Source organism: Melospiza georgiana, chromosome 24, assembly GCF_028018845.1.
Source record: "Melospiza georgiana isolate bMelGeo1 chromosome 24, bMelGeo1.pri, whole genome shotgun sequence".
Classification (NCBI taxonomy): Eukaryota; Metazoa; Chordata; class Aves; order Passeriformes; family Passerellidae; genus Melospiza; species Melospiza georgiana.
Window position 1 is genome coordinate 7,443,549 of NC_080453.1, and position 10,706 is coordinate 7,454,254.

A 10,706-nucleotide genomic window follows, 5' to 3' on the forward strand; every position below is an offset into this window, starting at 1 on the left:
GGGATTTAGGGGATTTCATCCCAAAATTCAGCCCAGATTCCCTCTGCTTTTGGGCTCTGTCCCAAATGCCAGGGAGCTGAGGGAGCACAGCCAGGCCTGGAAGAATCCAAAGTTGACACTTTTATATACAAACCCCTCAGCTTTGGGATGGGGGGGAAGGTGGAGCAGAATTCCTGCAGCTGCTGGGATGGAATGATTCCATTCCAGCTTTAATTCCATCATTCCAACCATTTAAAACTCGGGTTTAACAAAACCTCGTCCAAAAATGTGAAGGAACAGGGGAAATCAGGGAATTGTGGAATTGCAGGATGGTTTGGGTCCCATTCCATTCACCCCCTGCTCCTTTCCCAATCCCAGATTTTTCCTTTGGTGGAGCAGCCACAGCTTCCCTGGGAATTTCACCCCAAAATCCCTCTCAACCCTCCCCATTCCCATTTTTCATCTCCCTCCCCATTTTTCTTGGGAAGCTGGAGGGGATTTGGGAACCAGGGAGGTTTTGGGGGTCTTTTATTCATTATGGGATTTCTTTCCTCAATTCAAACCTGCTTTTTCATGAAAAAAAAAATTATATATATATATTTATTCCATTCCCCTCTTTCCCAGAGTATCCATGAGGAGTTTTGGGATAATTTTTTTAAATTTTTCGGGGGGGAAAAACTCAACTCAAGCACAAGCAAAAAGTTTTCAAGCTGGCTTTAATCATCTCCACTTGCTGCCCCAATACTGTACATGCAAAGCCAATTAAAATGGTGAATAATTCAGCTTTTCCTCCCTTTGTTTTGTTGGTTTTTTTTTTGGGGGGGAGGAAAACGTCAGGAATATTTTACAAAACAACGTGCGCCCTCAGAGCCGCCAGTCCCGCAGATAGAAACCACAAAAATACAAGAGTTTGACATTTAAGAAAGGACCACACACACACATAGAAAACGGGACAGGACACAGGTAGAAAATCCCATTTGCTCGTTTTTTTTGAAATATTCCCACTTTTCTGTCGCCATCCCAAACCCGTCCCCCTGCTCTTGGAGGGGCTCCAAGGATGCTCCAGGTCCCCCCTGGCCGGTGATTTTTGGGGAGGGTGGAGTTGTGGAATGGGGAGGAATCTGTCATTAAACCCAGCCGAGCGTCAGTCGTTCAATGATGCTCCCAGAAATCCTAAAATCTGCTCCCAGAAACCCTGAAATATCCAAGGAAAACCTTCCCCTGCCTCTCCCTTCCACCTTCTCAATCAGCGCTAATTAACTCGTGCTTAATTAAGCTCTGGCACTTCCCCCCTCCTCTCCTTTCATGCGAATTTTGGGGGATTTGAGGCTAAAATGTGAAGGATTTTCAAATCCTTGTGGGGTTTTGCACCCTCACCCCCGTCCCTCCTTTCAGCCTCAGCTTCCAAGGGTTTGGAATTTCTGCAATATTCCACTGCAATATTCCAAGGGTTTGGAATTTCTGCAATATTCCACTGCAATATTCCAAGGGTTTGGAATTTCTGCAATATTCCACTGCAATATTCCAAGGGTTCGGAATTTCTGCAATATTCCACTGCAACATTCCAAGGGTTCGGAATTTCTGCAATATTCCACTGCAATATTCCAAGGGTTCGGAATTTCTGCAATATTCCACTGCAATATTCCAAGGGTTCGGAATTTCTGTCAGAGCTCTCCTTGCCTTTAATCCCTCATCATTCCCATCCTTTTCTTCCCTTTTATTTTATTTTTAATGGACCCAAACCAGTCTGGAATCCCACAATTTTATTCCCCCACAAACTTTTTAGGGGGAATGTGGCTTGAAAGATTTCTAATTCTGGATAAAATCCTTTCCATTTGGAATGGAAATCCAGAATTTTTGGATGGAATAAACACTCCCAAACTTCCCTTTGCCCGCTCCTAAAAATCCATCAGAGTTTTTTCCCCTTTTTTTATTTCCCTGGTGCTGCTGCCAACCTGAATTCCAGGAGAAATTCCCAACTTTCTTTTTCCCCTTTTTTAGGTGTAAACTTGAGGGATTAATGACAGATTCCAGAGTCCTGGATCACCCTGAACATTCCAGGCATGAATTCTGTGATGATGATGATGATGATGATGATGATGGGATGGGGAAGATTCTCTCCTTTCATGAAAAGATCAAAGCCCTTTAAGAAAACAAGGCCACCAACTTCAAAAGTGCTCTGAACATTCAGGGGCTCCCCCTTGGGGTCGGGAATTCCTTTGGGATATTCCCTGGGGTGGGATTTGTGCCCCTCCAAGGGCATTGGAAAGGGATTTGTGCCCTTCAAAGGGCTTTGGAAAAGGATTTGTGCCCATCCAATGCCTTTGGAGAGGAATTTAGAGAGGGATTTGTGCCCCTCCAAGGGCATTGGAAAAAGATTTTTGCCCTTCCAAGGGATCTGTGCCCTCTCAAGGGCACTGGAAAAAGATTTGTGCCCCTCCAATGTCTTTGGAGAGAGATTTGGAAAAGGATTTCTGCCCCTCCAAGGGCTTTGGAGAGGGAATTGTGCCCCTTCCAAGGCATTTGGAAAAGGATTTTTGCCCCTCCGAGGGCTTTGTGCCCTTCCAAGGGCATTGGAAAAGAATTTCTACCCCTCTAAGGGCTTTGGAAAGGGATTTGTGCCCATCCAATGTCTTTGGACAGGGATTTGGAAAGGGATTTGTGCCCCTCCAATGCCTTTGGAGAGGAATTTAGAGAGGGATTTGTGCCCCTCCAAGGGCATTGGAAAGGGATTTGTGCCCTGCCAAGGGATTTGTGCCCTTCCAAGGGCATTGGAAAAAGATATGTGCCCCTCCAAGGGCATTGGAAAGGGAATTGTGCCTTTCCAAGGGCTTTGGAAAAGGATTTCTTCCCATCCAAGGGCTTTGGAGAGGAAATTGTGCCCCCCCAGGGGCTTTGGAGAGGAATTTGGAAAGGGATTTCTGCCCTTCCAAAGGCTTTGGAGAGGGATTTGTGCCCCTCCAAGGGCTTTGTGCCCTTCCAAGGGCTTTGGAAAAGGATTTCTGCCCTTTCCAAGGGCTTTGGAGAGGGATTTGTGCCCCTCCAAGACATTTGTGCCCTCCCAAGGGTGGGAGCAGCGCTGGATTTCGGAGTCGAGCCCCTCGCCCACTCCTGGGAAGGTTTTGGGGGGCTCAGGGCAGCCCTGGAGACACAAAAGGTGGCAAAGGGGCACAGGGATCCCTCTGGATCATCCCTCCAAGCCCAAGATCCCTCTGGATCATCCCTCCCGCCCCGGGATTCCCTTCCCTCGGGCTCAAATCCCAAAGGGAGCAGGGCTGGGAGCTGCCCACCCCAACCATGGATTGCTTTTCATTCCACAGGGAAAAAACAAAAACAAAAACAACCAAAAAAAAAAACCCAAAAAAAACCTGGATGTGGCCGAGTGCACAAGCTCTGGGTCCTAAAGGAATGGGAAAAGTGGGAGAAGGGAAGGATCTGAGGAAAAGGGAAGGATCCAAGGAAAAGGGAAGGATGAGGTATAGCAACCAGCAGAGCTCCAGGCCCTGGGATCTCCTGGATTCTCCTGGATCCTCCTGGATCCTCCTGGAGTCCATCCCGGTGTTCCTGAGGGATGCTCGGGGGTCCCACCACGTGGAGGTTCCTCAGACCAACACTTGGACACTTTTCTGTGTCTTTTTCAACCCCAAAATCTTCCTCGGGTGAGCGGGATTGTCCCCTCAAGAGTGACCCCCAAAATTCCAACCCTGTTATTTGGGATGCTTTTTCTTGGTTTTTTTTTTATTTCCCTAAAAAGTCTTTCCTGCAGCTTTTCAACTCCTGAAAGTGATTTTCACACCTTTAACCAACCAGCCAAGGATTGGGAGGGGTTTCTCCATGAAAAAAACAGAAATCCTGGCCTGTCCATGGAAGTGTCCCAGGATGGGGCTTGGAGCAGCCTCTGAGGGGCTTTTGATGGATTTTTGTCTTTCCCACCCAAACCAGCTTGGGATTTGTGGAGCAGAGGGAAAACTTCCAGTTGGAACATTGGGAAAGGCCTTGCTGCCCTTGGAAAACCCTGCTGGGAATTCTCCAGAATTCTCCAGATCCATCTGCAGCCGTGGAATCCCCAGGGAAAACAGGGAGAGATCTTTCCATCCATGAGGAAAAACAAATTCAGGTTGGATTCAGTTCCTTAATTCTGGCATTTTTCCAAACCAATCCAGAGGTTCTCACATCCAGGAATTTCCCATCCAGAAAGAAAGAAACCTCTGATTTAACTGGAAAAAAAAAAAAAATATTTTCCACCTGTTTTTTCCTGTGAGGGAAAAAAATCCTTCCTGGGATTTGTAAATCCAGGTGGGAATGGTGGGATCCAGGCTGGATTTCCTAAATTTTGGTGTCAGGCAATGAACAGAAAGGATTCCCTGTCAACCCAAGGGAATCCTGATCCCATTCCTGAGGAATTCCTGCTCTGGGTGGAATTCAGAGCTGGGAAAGGTGGAGAGGATTTTTGGGGATTTTTTCCTCCCCTCTCTGGTGCTCTGTGGCAGTAGATTCAGGGATTTGCCGCTGGATTCCATTGGATTTTGGGAATTCTCCACCCAAACCTCCTCTGCCAGGTTTCTCAGCGTGCCCTGGTGGTGATGGAACAGCAGCTGCATCCCAAATTCTTGGAAATTTTCCCTGGATTTTGCCAAATCTGGTGCATTCCAAACCAGGCATAACTCAAGCCTGGAATTTTGGAGTGTTCTCTGCGCTTTGTGTGAGTTTTGTCAGCTTTCAGAGGATGTTCCAGCATCATCCCAAGAATTTTTTTTATTTTTTTTTTTATATCAAATCCATCCTCGTGATTCCAGCTGGGGGTTTGGATTTCAGTGCTGGCAGTGTCAGGTGGGGGCTGGGTGTGAAATGTGCTGCAAAACTGATGTAATTCCATATTTATTCCTCTTTCTAGGAAAAAGAAAAAAAGAAATCTCTGGCAAATCCAGCGATTTGAATTTCTTTTCTTGATAGGAAACAGAGAAAACCATTGAGCTCTAAATTCCTTCCAGGGAATTTTGCAAAATCGAATTGCACATCAAAAAAAAAATGCCCTTTGTGAGAGAAAACATTCCTCCAGAAAAACAACAAAAATCCAACTTTGGAGTGCAGGAATTTATCCTGGGACGGAATTCACTTCCTCAGGAGCTGGCACGGGGCTCAGTTTGGGATTTCTGGGTGTCTTGGCCGTGTTTTTCTCCTTGTTTGAGGAAGGAAAACGTCTGACACGAGCTCCTGAGGGGTTGAGAAATGAGAAGTTGATGTTGCAACCCCCAGCGTGGCACAATCCCGGTTTCTCCCCCCAGTTTGGGTTTCCCACACCAGTTTGAGGTCGGGTCGTTCCTGCTGGCAGCTCCTGGGGCACTGGGAGGGAAGGAGGGAATGTTTTCCTGGATTTTTGTGTCACTCCGTGGTGTTCACCTCTCCCATGGAGGGCTGCACTTTGTCCTTGTCGCCCCCAACTCACAAAAACCAAAATCTTTGGGTTTTCCTCATTCCCGGGTGGAATTTCACTGGGATTTTTCCCAGCAGAAAAACAGAAATGCTTATGCTGGCCTTGGGGAACGCATGGTGGCTCCCCCAACTCATCCTCATGAAACAAAATCTTTGGGTTTTCCTCATTCCCGGGTGGAATTTCACCGTGATTTTTCCAGCAGAAAGCCAGGGAAGCTTGTGCTGGCCTTGAAGAGCACGTGGTGGTTCCCCCAATTCATCCTTGTGAGCCAAAATCTTTGGGTTTTCCTCATTCCCAGGTGGAATTTCACCAGGATTTTTCCAGCAGAAAGCCAGGGATGCTTCTGCTGGCCCTGGGGAGTGCGTGGTGGTCATCGTCAAAAAAATCTTTGGGTTTTCCTCGTTGCCAGGTGGAATTTCACTAAAATCTCACCAAAAATCCTCACAAAAATCTTTGGGTTTTCCTCACTCCCGTGTGAATTTTCACCAGGATTTTTCCAGCAGAAAGCCAGGGAGCTTGTGTTGGCCTTGGGGAACACATGGTGGCTCCCCCAGTTCATCCTTGTGTACCAAAATCTTTGGGTTTTCCTCGTTCCCAGTTGGAGTTTCATTGGGATTTTTCCCACCAAAAATCAGGGATGTTTGTGCTGACCCTGGGGGAGTGCGTGGCGGTCATCCTCGACTCATCCTCACAAAAATCTTTGGCTTTTCCTCATTCCCAGGTGGAATTTCGCTGTGATTTTTCCAAAGCCAGAGATGCTTGTGCTGGCCCTGGGGAGTGCCTGGTGGCTCCCCCAGTTCATCCTTGTGAGCCAAAATCTTTGTGTTTTCCTCGTTCCCAGGTAGAATTTCACTAAAAATCTCACCAAAAAATCCTCACAAAAAAAATCTTTGTGTTTTCCTCGTTCCCAGGTGAAATTTCACTAAAATCTCACCAAAAAAATCCTCACAAAAAAAAATCTTTGTGTCTTCCTCGTTCCCGGGTGAAATTTCACTAAAAATCTCACAAAAAAATCCTCACAAAAAAAAATCTTTGTGTTTTCCTCGTTCCCGGGTGAAATTTCACTAAAAATCTCACAAAAAAAATCCTCACAAAAAAAATCTTTGTGCTTTCCTCGTTCCCAGGTGGAATTCCACTGGGATTTTTCCAGCAGAAAACCAAGAAACCAAGAAAACCACAAAACCAAGCTCGTGCCGGCCGTGGTGGCCGCGCTCTGCTGATTCCCCCGCCCCTGCTCCCGTCAGGCGTGGCCGTGGGATGTTCCTGGGATGTTCCTGGGATGTTCCTGGGATGTTCCTGGCAGCCAGGACGGAGCGGGGAATGCGGGGAATGTGGGAAGCTGTGCCCACGCCAGCAGCACAAGGTCCCTGCTCAGCTCCCTGCTCTGCCCACGCTCCTGCTCCGTGCCTGGGATGATCCCACCGCTCAGAGTCGGAGTTTTCCCGTCAGAACCGAGTTGGTGAAGCCAGAGGGAAGAGCAGCAGCTCGGAGGAGCAGGAAGCTTTTCCTTTCGGGATGCTTTCCCTCGTGGAGAGTCAAAAATCTGGCGCAGGTTGAGCCTCTTGGAATTCTGTTTGCTGTGATTCCGTGTTGGCTTCGTGGAATTGCTCCGTGCTCGGGAGGGAACATCGAGTCCAGGCTGTTGTTTGTTCCTGTCTCAGCACTCAGGGCACTGAGTTTGTTCCCCAAACCACCAGAGATTCAGGACATCCCATATTCCCAGAGGTCTCCATCCAGGAATCACAGCCCGAACTCCTCCTCCTCGGATTTCATTCTTCACGGTGGGAAAAGATGAACTTTTCCCCATCCCAGCTCTGCAGGATCCAGACAATTCCCTTCTGGGTGGTTTGGAGTTGGCAAAGTCCCAGCAGCAGCTCCAAGTCCCCGTCACGATGGCACCGAAGTTGTGGCAGTGCCAGGTGGATTGGCCACAGCACAGAGTCCTGCTGGCCACGGTTCTGGGGCTGTGGAACCCCAAGTGTGGCTTTGGAGACCTCAAAGTTGGAGTCTGGAGACCCCAAAGTTGGGGTTTGTAGACCTGCAGATCTGGTTGGTAGGCTCACAAGTTTGGGGATTTGTGGACCCCAAGATTTGCGGTTGTGGAATTTTGGGGTTATGGAACCCCAGGTTTGGGTTGGTGGAACCCCAGTTTGAGTTGGTGGAACCCCAGTTTGGGGCTTGTGGACCCCAAGGTTTGGATTTCTGAACCCTCAGGTTTGGATTTATGATTGCTCAGATCTGGATTTGTGAACCCCCAAGTCTGGGGTTGTGGAACTTTGGGGTTATGGAACCTCAGGTTTGGGTTGGTGGAACCTCAGTTTTGGGTTGGTGGAACCCCTGGTTTGGGCTTGTGGACCCCAAGATTTGGGATTGTGGAACTTTGGGGTTATGGAATCCCAGATTTGAGGTTATGGAACACCAAGTTTGGGTTTTTGAGCCCCCAGATTTGGGGTTATGCAACCCCAGAATTGGGGTCGTGGACCTCAAGGTTTGGATTTGTGAACCCTCAGGTTTGGGTTTGTGGAGCCCTGGGACTGGATTTATGATTCCTCCCCCAGATTTGGATTTGTGGACCCCGGATTTGGGGTTGAGGACTCCCAGGTTTGGTTTTTATGGAGCCCCAGGTTTGGGGTTGGGTTTGTGGAGGGAACAGCTTCATCCCAAGAGTCTTTTCCTTCAGGTTTGGGTTTGTTCTGCTGTGGCTGAGCTGGTTCTTCATTCCCGGCGCCACCAGGAGAAGCCCGGGTGGGTTTGTTGTGCTCTGTGCATCGTGGAATTCCGTGTTTTGCCAAGAAATAATCCTATAAAAACCCCCAAACCATGCTGTGGGGTGCTTTGTGGTGAAGACTGAAGGTCAGAGCCAGCCCCATGAAATTCCCCATGAACCTCTTGTCCTCTTCCAGTCTCCTCAACTTTTGGTGTTGTCGGGATTTTGTTCCTTGTCTCTTGGGAACTGATCCTTCAGGACAGTCATTGGATTTAGGAAATATTTGATGAAGAAACCAAGAGTTTCTAGTGGTGTCTCCCCTGAGTAATTTCAGCAAATTTCAATAGGCACCTTCAAAAAAAGCTTCCGTGAATTCCCGGGTTTGCTACAAGAACTGGATCCCATCGGAGGGAACCAAAATGCTGCTTGGGAAAAACAAACAAAACGAACAAAAAAAACCCCAAAAACGCTCACCCCGCTAAGGAACTCCTCTGTCTGCCCCCCGAATCCCAGAGCTGCCCTTGAGGTGTCCCCCTGGGGAGAACCAGGGTTGGATTCTGCTCCTGCTTGGAATTCAAACATCCAGGAGGGAATCCCAGCTCTCCAGAAGGGTCTCCCAAGCCCAAGGATGTCCCAGACCTCGAGGGGAATGTGATGGAGCCTGGGAAGTGAATCCCAGAACTTGGGAAGAGAATCCAGAGCTTGAGAATCCCAGAGTTTGGGAATCCCAGAGCTTGGGAAGGGAATCCCAGAGTTTGGGAAGGGAATCCCACAGCTTGAGGAGGACAGCCTGGTCTGGAGGAGGAGGAGAAGAAGATCCCAGCTCCAAGGAGGGCATCTCCAGGAGGGGATCCAAGATCTTGGGAAGGTCATCCCAGCCCTCAGGGAAGGAATCCCAAGCTCCAGGAGAGCATTCCAGACCTCAAGGAGAACATCCCAACCCCAGCAGGGACTTCCCAGACCCCAAAGAGGGACAGCCAAACCTCAAGGAGGACATCCAAGATCTGAGGAGAGCGTTCCAGCTCCCTGGAGAACACCTCCGTTCCAAGGAGGACATCCCACCTCCAAGGAGAGTGTTCCAGCTCCATGGAGAACATCTCCGTTCCAAGGAGGACATCTCAGCTCCGAGGAGAACATTCCAGACCTCAAGGAGAACATCTCAGCTCCAAGGAGGAGATCCCAGCTCCAAGGAGAGCATTCCAGACCTCGAAGAGAACATCTCTGCTCCAAGGAGGACATTTCAGCTCCAAGGAGGACATGACATCTCAGCTCCAAGGAGAGCATTCCAGACCTCAAGGAGGACATCTCTGCTCCAAGGAGGATAACTCAGCTCCAAGAAGAGTATTCCAGACCTCGAGAAGAACATCTCAATTCCAAGGAGAACATTCCTGCTCCAAGGAGAACATCTCAGCTCCAAGGAGGACATCCCAGCTCCAAGGAGAGCATTCCAGACCTCGAGGAGAGCATCCCAGCCCTCCAGCTGGGAAGGAGAGGGCTGGGAGGCAGGTGATCCACCAGGAGCCTGATGTATCTGCTCCGTCGTGTCACCTTCTCCTTCCTCCTCCCACGACGCATTCCCAGAGTTTGTCCTTTGGGTCTGGTTTTGGCCACACACGAGGAGAAGCCCAGTGGACACTGAGGGGAGGCCAGCGCCCCTTTCCCTGTCCCCTCTTGCTTTGGCAATGGTCACAGGCTACATGCTCCCGGGAAAACCCAAAAAAACCCAAAAAATTGGGGGAAAAAAACACGTAAAAAAAAAAAAGGCAGGGAAATGGCCACCAAAAGTGCTGGGAAAGCGACCAAACGGGATGAGACTGGCAGATGTTCCCGGTCCACCCGGAGTTCTCTTGGGTATTGCAGTGAATGTGTTGTTAGCACGTGGCAAAGCTACATAAGAGAAGATGCTACATTCCTTGGAAAACAAAAAAGTAGTGCTGAGTCGGATCTGCTCTGAGTCCGGTGGGGTTTTCCCCTTGGAAAGCCACCTCTTCCTGGGAGGCAGGGAAAGGAGACCTCAAGGAGGGCATTCCTGATCCCAAAGGGGCCATCCCAACCTCGAGGAGAGCATTCCAGATCCCAAAGAGGCCATCCAGACCTCAAGGAGGGCATTCCAGATCCCCAAGAGGCCATCCCAACCTCGAGGAGAGCATTCCAGATCCCAAAGAGGCCATCCAGACCTTGAGGAGAGCTTTCCAGATCCCCAAGAGGCCATCCAGACCTCAAGGAGGGCATTCCAGATGCCAAAGAGGTCATCCCAACCTCGAGGAGAGCATTCCAGATGCCAAAGAGGTCATCCCAACCTCGAGGAGAGCGTCCCAAACTTGAGGAAACCATCCCAAGGCCGAGACAGATAAAGGGACCTCGTCCTCAGCCAGGCTCTGGTTGGGAGAGAGCTGGGAGCTCCCAGGACGAGGTTTGGGAACAGTCTTGGGGTCGTTGGCAGTCGCAGCCCTCAGGGGGAATTTTCACCTCTCCTTCCCCCCTGCCTCACACCCAGTCCTTGCTCCCTCTCCCTTCCCAGGGAGGGCGTCCAGTGGGGGAAGGAGATTGAAAATTAAAAAAAAAAAAAAAAAAAGGAAAAAAACC

General features: G+C 49.4%; 1 long non-coding RNA gene across 1 annotated transcript; it reads left to right on the forward strand.

The window, feature by feature from the left end:
* Positions 1 to 10,332: 10,332 nt before the first annotated feature.
* On the forward strand, positions 10,333 to 10,704 carry LOC131093202 (uncharacterized). The gene is made up of 2 exons (XR_009115545.1): positions 10,333 to 10,368; positions 10,410 to 10,704. It is a non-coding gene; the product is annotated as an uncharacterized LOC131093202 (long non-coding RNA).
* Positions 10,705 to 10,706: the final 2 nt, after the last annotated feature.